Genomic DNA, 14,561 nt, shown 5'->3' with positions numbered 1-14,561 from the left:
TGCGCCCATGGGAACTCACAGCCGCCAGCAGCCGGGGACGCGAGCTCTGTTGCATCGCACTCACGCTGTAAACAGTAAACTTGGTTTCCTTATTTTGCAACCATCCTTCCCAGTATGACACGCGCCCTCTGGCTGAGCTGGGGTCCATGTTTGGGATTCAGCAATCCTGTCGCCCCAGCTGTCCTCTTCCCGGTGGCACTTTTGATGATGCCAAGATAAGCCCACGGGAGCAGTAGTGGTGGTGTTTCTTCGCCCCACCCCACCCCGCCCGCCACGCTTCCCATCCAGACAGGGGGACAGGGACACACCACATCTCTGGAGAACCCCATGGGGCGCAGGGAGGACCAGTGCGGGGTGGGTGACCCCTCTCCAGCTGGGGGCGGGTGTCGGGGCTCCTCGACAGTCTCCCCGCGGGGCCGCCACAGCTGCGGGTGGGTCCTGCCTCGGGGCAGACCTCCGGGCCCCGGCTCCCGGGGCAGATTAGAGGCAGGCCGACTCGCCTGGGGCGGGGCACAGGAGGGAGGGACGCGAAAATTCCGGGGCAGAGCGGGTCTGCGCCTCAGACTCCGCCACCCAACCACGTTAAGGTGACTTGGGGTCACGAGACAAGCTGGTTGACCCCGTTGCAAAGCTCCTCTCATTTAGCAAACCGAGCGAGCTCCGACGTGAGGCAGGCGGGAGTTTCCTGAGGCTGGAAAACCGTTCTTAACTTCCCTCGCCAGGGGGTCCCCTCGGGGCTTTTTGTGTGTCATAATTGCCTAAAGATATATGGCAGCTTCGATTACTGTAATTACCATCAGAGGCTGTTGAAAGAAGTTAGTCTGGGCTGCAGGGGTGACTGGCCGGGGTCTTGTTACCACCCAGGCGGGGCTCCCGGGTGACATTGCTCTGCCCTCCAGCTGTGCGAAACCGAGCGAGGCGGGGGCTGCAGACCTCGCGGCCCGGCTCGGTCCTGACCTCGCCCGCTGCGCGCCGACCTCCTCGCCGCCCGCGGCCCGAGGGCCGCAGTTTTCGGGCCCGGCTGCCGCCACCTGTCTGGAGAAGGCCGGGATGCAGCGGCGCCGCGGGCGGGGGCTGCCTTCCTGCGGGCCTGAGGAACTTCCACAGCAGCGGCCGAACCTGCGGCGGGTCTCAGGCTTCCGAGGCCGAACTCAGGCTCTTGGGAAGTTGGAGAGCTCCCAAGTTTCCCCAGCATGTCACTTAGCCTCCCCCCCCACATCCGGCGTCTGGACGGTTCGCCTGAGTCCCGGTCCATCGCACGCGGGTGCCGCCACAGCGAACCGAGCTTCACGCCTGTCCCTTCCCTCTATTCCGAGGCCTCGTTTTTTCAAGCTCCCCCCAACACACACCAACCCCGGCGACTCCGCACCCCAAGTGGGCAAAGGAGTCCGAGGCTCCTTACTTCTAGGGAAGGAGGCGAGGGCCTGTCACAGGGCGAGGTAGCAAGGAGGCCTGCCGAAGCCCGCGGGCTCTGGTTTTTGCAATAGAGGCTCGGAATGCAACAGAAAAGGTTTCCTTCTGCGCCTCTGGGAAGCACCTCACGCGCCAGAACATGGGCCACAAAAAGCAAGCCCACCTGGCTTCCCCCAGACTAGAGAAGCAAGGGCCAGCGTAGGCCCGAGGCTAACTGAAAACCCAGGCCTCCGCAAGGGTCGGCTGGAATTTGGGCGGCCGCAAAGTTTCCTTCTCTCTTCCCTCTGTCCTACTTTTAACATTTCTCCTTTTCTCTTTTTGTTCACATTCACTTTACTTGAATTTTAAAAATGGTAACACCCAAACCAAAGCAAACGTTTAAAGTGAATTGCTTCCCACTTAAGTGGGACTTCATCCTCAGTCCTCAGAAGTATCTTGGATTCTCCCAACTTTCAAAGACTCAGGACAATGAGGGCGAGTGAGGGGGGCGGTGTTTGAGGAAAGCACGGAGCGCCCAAAATGCTGTAGGCGAAGGCAACAAGGGCGGTTAGAGAACTCCGGGACGTGGGGACTGCGACAGGGGCCACCCCCAGCCTTGGGCCCCGGAAAAGGCAACCCCGGGCCACCGGAAGGCGGGAACTGAAATGCCCCGGGGAGATCCGAGCCCTGCAACAACGCCCGCCCAACGCCGACTCGGGCCTCCGCATTCTCGGGTTCCGCAGGCACGGGGCCCGCAGATGCCCTCGCACACACACTTAGCCCCGCACTCTGGCGTCTAGGGCCAGTTAGAGATCAGCCGAGGCTCGGCATCCTGAAGGGGAGCCACCAGCAGGGCAAGTTTGAGGAAGGAGAGAAGCGCGCGAAGGGAACAGGCCGCACACTCTTGCCTCTGCCGAGCTCCAGCTCGAAAAATCCTTGGGATTAGGGATTTGGTCCCCTCTTTGCTAGAGCGGTTCGCCATACTTTAAATTCCCCAGTTATGACCTACGCGGATTTAGGATTAAGGAAAATGTGACTTTTAAATTGTTTCTGCTTCCCAGTTTGCAGGATTATTTGAAATAGCTAGAAACGGGGTGCAAAGCATTCCATTCAAATCCGCTTTGCGCAGAGTTGCTTTTGCGCGCTGGAGCTCGGAGTTTTGAGCGAGCGTGTTATTGTGCTGCCGCCTGGAACTGCGGCCTAGTTCCCGCCCCCGTCGCCCCCCCCTCCCCGCACCTGGCGGCCAAGCGGAGGCAACTCGCGGTACTGGTGGGCTGCACGGGTCTCCACCTTCCCACTATACCAGGGCGGGGGGGAGGGGGGCAGGGAAAATCAAGCAATCCAGAGGTAACGAAATTCTTCTTCCCTCACCACGAAACATCCCGACTCACGGTCTACAAGGAGCTGGGCCAAAGCGCACACGCCGCTAGTGTCCCTTTCCCGGGCTTGGAGCTGCAGCGCTCGGGGCCGGACCTCCCCGGCCTCCCCTCCCTCCCACCCCAGGCTGCGCTCCTGAGCCCCGCGGCGGCCCCAAAGGTACCCACTTGTTGATCCGGCCGGCTTGCTCATGCTGGCTGTCCCGGGGCGGAGCGGTTGGTGGGCGCTGCCCGAGTCCCGGCCGGCAGCGCCCGCTTCGCCGCCGGGCGCCGCCGCTCTCCAGCCGCCCTCCAGCCTGCAGGCTCCGGGGCCGGACAGGTGGGTGTCGGTTGCGCGCTGCGCTGCTCCCCGGGCGCTCAGAATTCGTTCCACGGTGGGAATTTAAGCATCCTCAAGTTTCTTCCCGGCTCTTGCAAAACCGCAGCTGCTGGGAATGTTGCTTGGTACGGACACACGCATGGACAGACAAACGGAGAGACGGACAGGCAGATCGAGGAAGAAGGGAGGAGGACAGCAAGAGAGGAATAGTGAAGGACAGAGATGGAGACACGAAAATGGTCTTCCTACGGAGCAAAAAGGACAAAATCCCTCTCTTTCATCATTCCTGTCTCTCAGTCTTCAATTTCTCCTTCTACATTAGGCATGCGGAGTGTGGCCAGATCTCATACAGACCGCTGCTCTTTTAAGGAAAGAAGGAAAACACAACCGCGGTCTCAGGCAGATGGGCTCCGTGCTGCCCAAACCCGAGAGCGGAGTGGGAAACTAGATTGCTGGGAAGTCTTCCGAGGGAACAGGCCGCCAGGTCCCAGTTTCCGGGGAGAGCTGCGCACAGAGCGGCAAAGGGTCCCCGAAGTTCATTACCCCGTGACTTTGTGCTTGTCGCTGCGGGCTGGGTCCCCTGTAATATCTCCAGAAGCGCTCTGACAGGCAGCCGCGGGGAGGGGAATAGGGCGTCCCTGGCCCACTTAGCTTTTCCCCCAACTCCTGGCGGGGTCTGACGTCAGCCATGTGCGGGGAGGGGATGAGAAGAGGGAGGGGGTTAAATGCTAATGATATTAATGAACCTCCAAGCGGCTCCCAAAGAAAATGCAGGCGCTGTCGGAGCTGACGAGTTAGAGTGTGAATATGGGAGTGTGGCTCTGTGCGTGCGTGATGGTGAGGACGGTGCTACTCTTGTAATAAAAATGAATTATTATATTTCATGGCAAGGGGAAGGGGAGGAGAGTTGGATCATTCTCAAAACGCTTTCCCCCTTTTCTCCAGAGCGCCAGACAGATTCGTGGAAGAAACTGGGTGGCTGTATGTTTGTGTGTGATTGTGCGCACCGGATATGGCCATGTGAGTTGGTTCATTCTTGGTCCCGTGCCCCTTCTGTTGGGTAAAACTTGGATCTGGTCCGAGGTGAGTAATTATTCATTTTGCAACTATCTACGGAAAGTTGTAGCTGAGGACGCTGCGTGCGGACTTGGGGCCTGGGATGGGGTCTGCTCGAGTCGCCGCGTTCCTGCGGCCTTCGCGGAGTCCGCTTGGGCACCAGCTGCGGGGAGGGTGCCGCCCGCTCCCCAAAGCAAAGCCCATCCGGAGCAGAGCGAGTCTCCTGTCGCCTCCATTATCTGCCCTGGAGCGACTGGAGGGCAGAACTTTCCCTCCTGCAACTCATCCCCAGAAGGCTTCGCTGGCTCCCCCTCTCCAGGCGCGTCCGGGATTCTGGAGAGCTTCCTCCGCCTTAGGCCCCCACCCCTCCCGCCAGCCTTCCCTCGATTCCTTTGCTCTCTCGCTCCCTGGTCCCTGCCCCGCGCTGGGAGAGCGCACGCCGAGGGAGCGGTGATCCCCGATCTCTAAGAGATTAATTCTTATTTAAGCTCTCCCAGCAGCTTGAACTTGTCGAACAAGAGCTTGCCAGCCTGTCCTCCGGGCGTGGGCCGGCTAGAGGTCAGGGGTCACACCTCCTGCTCTCCTGCCCTCCGCAGCGCGTTGGGGGGCGGGGAGCGGGGAGGAGAACTAAGACCCGCACTCCTCAATTCTACCCGCCCTCCCCTAGCCCCACTTTCTCCAGACTCAAGGTCAACCCGGGCTTTCGTTGAGAGTTTGTGTGTGCAAAGTGAGTGTCTGCGTCCCCCCCAGCCCTCGGAGGGCGCAGCTCCTCCGCCCGGCGTCTCCGGGGCGCAAGGCTGTGCACTCCCATAGGCGGCCTCAGCACGTGACTGCAACTTTCCGCAGCAGCCTCCGCAGGGCCTGGAGCCCTGGCCTGCGCACGCCACACGCTTGAGAGCCGGCGCCCTCGTCAGGGTCGTAGGGACACCCGGAAAAGGCAAGAAGGGGGACGGCTATTTCCCAAGTTAGCCCTGCTCGGTTCTTTGTATTGGGACGAGATTGGGGAATTGTGGGACAAAACCATAAACCTGAGGGTATTTTTTTAGGAGACAGGACAAGAAATCAAAGTTTTTGACAGCTAAGTTGGGCAGTGTACTGACCGCGTACGCGAAATAGTACAAACTTGAACTCCGCGCCCAGAAACGGAATTGATTTCTGGGGCGTCATTTGATAAACACAGTTATTGTGCCAGGCTCGCTTTTGGAGCCTGGGATTCTGGCTCCCGCCAGAAACCCACTTGCCCCGCCGCCGGGGCCGCCGCCGCCGCCGCCACCACCACCACCACCACCACCACCACCACCATCACCACCACCACCATCACCCTCACGTGGACGCAGAGTGGGGAGCTTGGTTAAGGACAAAGAACAAGATCCACGTACAGTAATGTTTCTCGGGCAAGAATGAAGGCCAGTGTTAAAGACTAGACCTAGGCCTGTCTCCGGGGGAAAAGTTTAGAAGTCTGTGGCAAGAAGGAGATCTAGAAGCCGCTTTTATTAGGGGGTGGGGGCGGCTTGGAGGTGGGACGACTATGGTTCTCGAGGGGTCCAAACCACCTCACCCCTATTCCCTGACATTTTCGCCCTGCTGGCTCATTTGTAGGCACCAAAACTTGTGGGAAATACTCCCGAGGCTCACCAAATTGTCTCAAAATTAAAATGGGAATGCCCCCCCTTTTTCCTATCACCAGTCCCTAATCAAGCAGAGTATCCATCCAGAAGACCACTGAATAGAAACACACACACACACACACACACACACACACACACACACACACACACCATCCCCACCACACCATCCAGCCCTGGCAAAAGGCACAACACGCGCACACACCCGCAGCATGTTCGTCCTGTGTTCTGCGCGCCCGGCTGTAATTATCCGCGCGCTTTGCATAAATCACAATGCAATTCTGAAATCATCATGATGACTTTCTGGCATGATTGGTTCGGTGGCAACGGCGGCTACAAGATCCAGGGTTGGCGGGAGGGGCTGGGGCGCGGCCGCCCACCAGGTCCAGGAGGAGCCTAGAGCCGAAGTGCCTGCAGGCTTATTCGAACCTGCTTGCAGGCCATAGGAACCTCGGATCTAAGGGGTAGAAACTTGGGACTCAGTGGGTGCAGCTCAGAGAAGAAAGCCTCCTCAAGACAGAGACTGTTACTTTCCATCTTCCTATCAATGCGCTGCATAGCTGAATCATAGCTGCATAAATGTTGGGTGAATAAATAAAGGAGGAAAGTCTCCTGAAGAATTCCCAAGAAGCCCCTGGAGGCACAATAAAGCTAACCACTGGATGCCAGGAGTTGGGGTTCAGGCTCTGTCCAATAGCTGTGTAACCTTGGGCAAGAGACGACCTCTCCAGGCTCCAATCATCTGTAAATGATTCAACCTTAACTTTCAAAGATTTTTCCTGTGAGTAGAGGATGGGGAATAATTGCTAAGGGGCAAATGCACCCTATCTCAGAAATACTTTGTTAACGGAGACAAATTCAAGGAGGAGTTTATAGCAGTTGTCTTGGGGAGGGAGGGAAGCCACATCCCAGATGTTCTGAAGCCCTTCTGAGCAGGTTTAAACGTAGCTCCTAACTTCCTCTTTAGCCTTGTGCGAGCATGGGACTTTCCACCAAACCAAAACCAAAACACAAGGAAGGCATCTTTTATTACAAGATGTTTATATTTTGGCCCAGGAGATAAGAAATAAAACCACAAGAAGGACCATGTACTCTAGGGGTCTCTCTGTCCATCCATCAATCATCACCCCCTTCAACACATACTGAGTACCCATTATGTGTCAAAGATTAATGACATGATCCCTTTCTCAAGGAGTATACAGAGAGCAGACACATAAAAGGTGCTAAATACACTGGCTTGGACTAAAACACAGGACATTCTGGAAAAATACACAAGGGGCCCTAAACCATTGTGGAGTGGAGTAAGCTGTTATGGATGCCTGGAAAGCTGGTCTTGTGTTAGGGGAATCTACTACCTCTGAAAACAGTCTTATATTATAGCTTACTCTCCCTTACTCCATTACTCTTACTAAGGTCCCTTCCCATCCATTTAAAAAAGGAAGTAGAGTCCTGTTACCCAAATGGTACAAGAGAGACAGGGGTGCAAGGTACCCCTCTAGCATCAGGTTATTTGGGTCTCACCCCTAGCTCTCTATTCACTAGCGTCCCTTAAAATGGTGCCATTTTTTCCATTAACTGTCCCTCCATCCATTCTTTTAAATTAAAACAGCAAGGGAAAAAGAAAAAGCTTTCCCATTACCAAAAAGAGCTGAAGTTGGTGTGGAAGAGAGATGTCCTCCCCAACCAATGGTCAACCCCTCTCAGAGGCCATTCTACCTGTAGGGATTCATTCCTTAAAATACCCTTTATCTCACTGACAAGCAGGGTTGAGAAATACCCAGACCCAGAAAATGTCTGAGAAAACCTAACAGTTAAGCTTGGCCGAGGTTTGATAGTCAGTCTCCAAAAGATACTGGGAAACAACTTTATTTATTTGTTTGTTTACATGAGGAAAAAGCTGATTTTCATTGGTACCAAACCCTAAGTCAATGTATGGTTGGTTGTTGCTTTCCCAGTGGATGGGGAAGACTGTCTAGCACAAAGTATGTGCTCAGTGAGGGCGTGCCAAGTGACAGAAAGAAAAACCATCTCATCACGCTTGCTCCTGATTTTGCTGTGGGCCTCTCTACAAGTTGTTTCGGTCCGATCTAATTCTACTCAGAAAAGACACACTGAGAACAATCCAGAATAGAGACACTGGTGCTCTAGAACCTGGTGCTGAATTGTGGAGTTTTTTCCTTGAGGTTTTCCAGGACTGTGCTGGCCGAGAGTTGTTTCTTACTCCCTACCAGATGGGAAGATGAACATAGTTAACAGTAACAGGATTAAGACAATGCTCCATGCGACAGGCTTCTTTTTTCCCCCTTCACAAATAACGTTGTCTCTGCATTCATTCACACCCTCCCTTCCTCGGAGCCACAGGAGCTAAAGAAATTCAGGTCTAGAGACAGGCTGAGGAATAGAGGCTTCTGCTTCTGAGCCTTCCTGTACTTGGATACTTTTTGCCCCAAGAATAATCAAATAGAAACATCTTTCTCCCATCTCTTCTATTTCCTACATAAAATATTTTATTCGTTTATAGCCTGCCTTGGTGCCAGAAGAATTCATCATGTCTCTCTCGTCAAATTGCTTTAATTTGGGACCTGGGCTCCCTCCCTAAAAGGGGACTCGCTTGAGATGTATTTAAAACAAACACAATCAAAGATCATGAATAGAAACATAGGAGCAAGAAAATATTGTGGTCTCCTTCTCCTCCCCCAGGAAGATGGGTCAGCAGAGACAAAGCTGTCTGTTTCTTATTTCCTAAGGGCAAGAGTAAGAGGTTTAGAGGAGACATAAGAGATACCCAGCTCTCCACCTAGCTAGGGAGCTCCTTGAAGTAGAGAATATCTGATTCATTTTTGGATTGCCAGTGCTCGCACTCTGGTCCATAGTGGTGCTTTATAAACGTGGAATGTATAAGTGACCATGACTCATTGTACTCACAATGAAAGGTGAGGATTGAGGTGGGGGGCTTGCCTTTGCTCTGCCCCAGCAACAGGGAGGGTAGGGAGTAGAGACAGGTCTTCTAGACCTCCAAACCTTGGGAAGCAATGCAGGTAATTTTTTGGCTTTCTAAAACAAAAGAACGACTAGAGAGAGGAGAAAGCAGACTATATCCAGGGAGAGATTGGCCACTGAGCCTTTTTCAACCTCTTAATTTCCTGTCAATTACACAGTCTGACTTGGTTTCCATTTAGCCCAAAATTACAGAGCACACAAGTCAGAAGGGACCTTGGAGATCTGTACTCATCTAATTCCAACATTTCACAGATGAGAAAACTGAGATCCTTAGAGACAAAGCTTGTCCTAGGTCACTTACATAGAGACAGAGGCTATCACCAGAACCCAGATCTCTTGATGCTGAGTCTAATGCTCTTTGAAATATTAATTCCACTGCATTGAGCTACCTCCCATTTCCCAGAAGGGCTTCTAGAACCTCCAATTAAGGCAATTTCACTCACTTAAGTCTGAAATAATCAGAATTAAGAGAAGTGTTGTGTGCATCTTGAAGCAATGGTTTGGTATTTCTAGAACTTCAAAGTCCTCCACTTCACAAGTTTTTCTTGAAATTCCCTCTCTGACAGTCCTTAAAAATTTGCTGTGTCCCAATGGAGAGCAAACTTACGAGGTCTTTTTCTGTTTTGTAGAGGGAATGTTACGAGCTACAAGAGGAACTACTTAGAGATACTAATTGTAGATACTGAGAAAAAGTCAATGATTAGACTGAACAATTAATTACTAAATTTGATCGGTGTAGATTGCCAATCTGGGCCTTTCAGATTTTAAAAACATCCCTCTATTCCCTCCACAGCGGGGACCTGCTTTATCCAGATTACTGTTTCAACACTAGTAGAAACAATTGTTATGTAAAACGGGGTAGCCCGTTTAAATGTGGCTAACATGTTTGAGAATAAGCTATGATTCTTTATTCCATGAATAAGTATATCAGGATCATATATTTGATCTCTGCCAATGCAGTGAAAAGCATCATACATTCTAGTATGCTTTGTTTCCAAATGATCTAGTTCACACAGTACCCTGTTGTCCTCCTATTCTAGTAAGTAATTTCAGAATTCACATCACTTACAAAGATGCCGAGTGGCTATTTAGGGAAGTCTGATTCAAAAAAAAAAAAAAAAAAAAAACCCTTCAAAACAAAACAAACCTCCCCCTCTCTTCTCCCTCCCCCAAACCCCACGCGCTTTGTGCAAGACGGAGTCAACCAGTGGGATTCACAGGAGGTCCCCAAGTCAAATGCTGCAGCTGCGTTTTTAAAAAGGGTTGGATAAACTACAGCCGTTAATAACATCTGTATCTATGCAAGCTAAGATGATGATAGGGGTAATCAGATCTCATGCTTCAGGGCATAAGATGATTGCCTGCTGGGAGGGGGAGGTTTTGGCCTTTCAGGTAAAGCAGTTCACAACTCAGGAGGTAGGTTGCAGACATTTCTCCTAGTTTCTAAAATTTCAGGTATAATTGACATGATTTTGGAGTAGATGAAACTGATTTGAAATCAGATCAGAACGTTGAATAATGAGATATTTGAAATACCCACATAAATCACATACAACATATGTGTATCTTTCTATAGCTAAGATACAAATATTTGGATGCCTTTTTTTTTTTGAAGGCTGAGGTTCCTTGATATGTTTTGACCATCTTTAGTGCAAAGCAGATGCTTAATAAATGTTAACAACAATGCAAACAGTGGAAGTAATTCAACTTTAGTCCATGCATTTCTGATTAGCTAAAATAATATATAATTACCCAAGTGTTCATAACTGCACCTATTTGGATCCCTAAATATATCTATTCCCAGTTGCATTTGCTAAATAATGATGGAGTTGCATGTTTGCAGTGTACAAGGAATGCATTCATTTTAATGTCCTAGTTGCTAAAGTAATTTTTAAAACTTAGTATTTGTTTGGAAGTGAGAAGGGAATTATGCAAGATAATCTTACCTTCTCTTTTGATTTCTTTAACATTTTCAAACCCCAGGAGGGGTACACTTTAGTACAGTTGCACAATTTAACCAATTTTGAAAACACTTCTGCAAGTGTGAGCAGGGTTAAAGAACTCCCTTTATTTAGACATGTCAACCCATACTGCAGGGCATACAACATCAGACAGCTGTCCACATTTCAGAGAGGTGTAGAAGCTTTTGAAGGAGTAGGTTTCTAGCAGAGTGGTTAGAGTCCTTTTGGCATGAAAGACATTCTTGCTACTGGCTTCATCATTATTACTAAGCCATTCACTTCTGTTCCACACAGAGGGACTGTTCTGAAGGATATGGCTGTTAAATGCAATTTTTAAAATGATGCACATAAACAGTTTTAAAGGGGGAAAATCCTGCAGCTGTTTGGCTGCAGACAGGCATGGGAAATTAGTCAGAAGCCCAAAGCATCATAGTTAATAACCATTATTCTGTTGTCTGGGATGTTTGTTTAAATACTATTGACACTGTGTATGTATTGTCATCTTCTCTAAATTGTAGCTCTTAGCCACTGAAATCTTGTTAAAGACCACCTAGGGTTTCCTCTGTATGATGCTGAATTGTGTATTCACCTGATGGATAAACAAAAACCAGATTTTTTTTTTGTTTCAATTTTTCTCTCATGTGCAACTAGCAGGAAATTTTCTGGAGTAAAGAAAGAGATTGCCTGAGTACAGTAGAAATAGCCGCTGTGGGGTCCCAACCTCCGTATTTCTCCTCTAGTGATAGAAAATGAACAAACCCATCAACTGATTAATACAATTCAGTTCTGCTTAAAATTCACAGATCTGTTTGGTATGAGACTGTATTTTAAAAGACTCATACTTGCCATTAAGTGTGAAGAAATCAGTAACTATTCTTTTCATCAAACAGCATGTTGGTTTTTTTTTCCTCCCCATTTCGATTTTGCTTATTAAGTGAGGTCATTTGAGAGAAGAGCGGCTCTGGTGGTGGGTGGGAAAAAAAAATCTAACAGCCCGACTCCCAAGTTGAGAGCTCCAGATCACGGGCCATTCAGTACAAAGCGTTTTATATCTTGACTTATGAGGGGACAATAGCCGGTCTTACAAAGGCACCACCTGTGATTTAGCACGGTTGACATCTTTGTTAAGGAGGAGCGGAGGGCAGAAGAGAAAACAGCACGTGCACAATCCGGAACTTGTTACCAAGACCCACCTTCAAGGCCGTTTCACAACGTCGCTGAGGCCGCGTCGGGTTTTTGTGCTGAGAGTTTTTTAAAAAGGAAGCGGGGACAGAAAAAGGAAATGAACGTTATCCACGCGAATTGACCCAAAGCTCTGGACTTACGGCTTGCCAGCGCCAAGCGGTCCCATTTTACAGATGGGTAAAAGGAGGTCGGGTCCGCGGAGTATCTGGCTCAGCAGGTGCCGGGGGCGGGGGGCGCTGGGGACCCCCGCGGGGCTTTGGGGCCGCCCGGCTCGGGGCGCGGAGGGCAGCGCGGCCGCGGGAGGGACGTCGAGTCCCCGTCTCCGGCCCAACCTTCGAGCCGGTGGCTTTTTGCTTCCTTCCCGAAGGTCGTTTCTGACAAATCTATCTATTTGGGGCAAATTGTCAGTGAGAAACTTCCGCTCGAACTGCCCTGGACAAAACCGGCTGTTTGAAAAGGGTAAATCCCGCGGCCCGGCGAGGGGAACAATGGGCCGCTGGTGCTGCTGTGGCGGGGGCGGCCGGGCGGGCCGCACAAAGGGCGGATTAATTGGGGCCGCGGCTGAGCGGTTCGCGCTAGCTCCACTCAGCCCGCGCTGCGGGGCGCCCCATTGACTGGGCCCCGAGCCCCACTTTTCACAAACTCCAAACAAAAGTCAATTTCTTTTTTATAAGGCGGGGGAGGGGGCCGCAGCCAAGATTCTCCACTTGCTCCTCCGCCACATTCTTGCAGCATAGGGGTGAAGGGGGTGCTGGGGGGGGGGGTAGGGGACCGGAGGGAATTGGAAAGGGACGCGGGTGTGGCTACCGTGCGTCCCCGTTGCCGCCTCCGCGGTCCCCCGTCCCGACCCGAGTCTCGCCCTCCTGGTCGCACGTAACTTCCAGGCAGGAGCTTAGATCCTTGCGGGAGGCCTGGTAGACTCCGAGAAACGCGGATGGATGGGGTGGTGGCAAGAGCCGAGGTGAGGGCTGGGCCACCGAGTTGGGGGAAGGATAGCCAGGTGATTTAGTAGGAGGGGAAAGAGACGCCCACTAGGTATTCTAGACCTAGGGAGGTGTGACCATTCATCAGATATTTATTGAGCAACTACTTTGTTCCTAATGGGGGGAGGGAGACAAAAGCGAGTTTGCCCTCAATTTACACACAATTGGGAAGGCTGACTCCCAAAGCAATTAGCAGGTGCGGAAGGGATGTCCCAAGACGGGGGCCCCAAAGGAAGGCGTCACCACCATCCTTCTGTAAAGTTATGAGATGAATTTGCCCGTGTAAATTTGGAAAAAAGATATCTAATTACTTTGCAGACACACCCTACTATGAGAAGTGCCAGTAATTAAAAATTGTAGGGTTAATATTGTGATGGTCTGAAGACCAAGTATGGAGGGACCAGGAGTTCATCTCTGTTTCTCTCCTTTCAAGATAGGAGAATGAGTGCAGAGTGCTCTTCAACTGACACTGAGAGGGGCAGGAAATTCCTTTAACAATAAAACTCGATGCATTCCCCAGCCTACAAGCCTCTGTTGTAAGCTGGGTAGGCAATGGTTGCATACCAGACACCCCAGTCCTTGTGGTTAGTGCAAAAGCCACATTCTTCTTGGAGGACCGGCTTTCCAAGTGAAACAACAGGGAGGAGGGACCACGTGCAGGTGTAAGGGAAGCCATTTGTTGATGGAGGGCTTGAGCATGTGCTAACAGATTATATTACAAGGTTTTTATTTTATGGGAGAGAATTCTGCTCTTGAATCAGCAGGCACTTGTGTACTCTAAGTCTTCAACAGCAAGGCTTTAGTATAGAGACCCTCCAAAGGCATCAGGCCAGGGTATTGGCACGCCTCTAGGCGGGCACAGTAGAGGGGAGCTCTGATGGCAGGTACTGAATCTGTGGCAGACTCGGTAGGAGGGGTGAAAACAAGCCTTCAAGGACTGGCTGAAACGTGGCTGGAGGCAGAGGGGGCTAGACATTGACATCAGGAAGCAACAGCAGCAGAGGGACCTGCTGGCAGAGTTCAACCTGGGCTCCTTTTTAACCAGTGAAGTTGTAGATTTAAAATCATCCTTTCTGGGCCAGACTGAACCCTTCCAGATTTCTGTTGAGTCAGAGGCTTTGAAAATCAAGGGCAAATATTTATCTAAAGATGTCACAACTTTGAATTTCAATAATAATTTATCTGCTAATCTCTGATGGAAATCTAGAACAGCTGTCACTCCATTGTGTACTTTGAATTTCCAAAAGATAAATTGGGGGATCAACATTTTTCTTCCACCAATTCTCAGTATGCCTTCTTTTAGTTTACTAATGCCTTTGCAAGTTCAAAGCAAATAAATAGTAGGACCTCTTGCTTATTATGAAAGTTATTAAAGCCTTCCAAAAATATATTTAATATTCAACTTTTATTGGCAAGCATGACAATGCTGAGTGTGTCCACACCAGCGAAATTTGAGTGACGTGGAAAGATTGAGATGTTGCATTATTAGGAAGAAAAAAAAGAAAACACAACTATGAATCAGAGTGATGAAACTTCCAACATCAATGTGTAGGTTTAGACAGAACTGATGACAGGCTCTATTGTCTATTAATGGAAAGCTTATGACCACAGCTTCTAGGAACACCCAGCACTGTTGCTCATCATTTCTGTTTTACAGAAGAAAT

The sequence above is a fragment of the Ursus americanus genome, chromosome 11 (assembly GCF_024610735.1).
Source record: "Ursus americanus isolate L20-20 chromosome 11, mUrsAme1.1.p, whole genome shotgun sequence".
NCBI classification, from domain to species: domain Eukaryota; kingdom Metazoa; phylum Chordata; class Mammalia; order Carnivora; family Ursidae; genus Ursus; species Ursus americanus.
Note: the sequence above shows the minus strand (reverse complement) of the source record.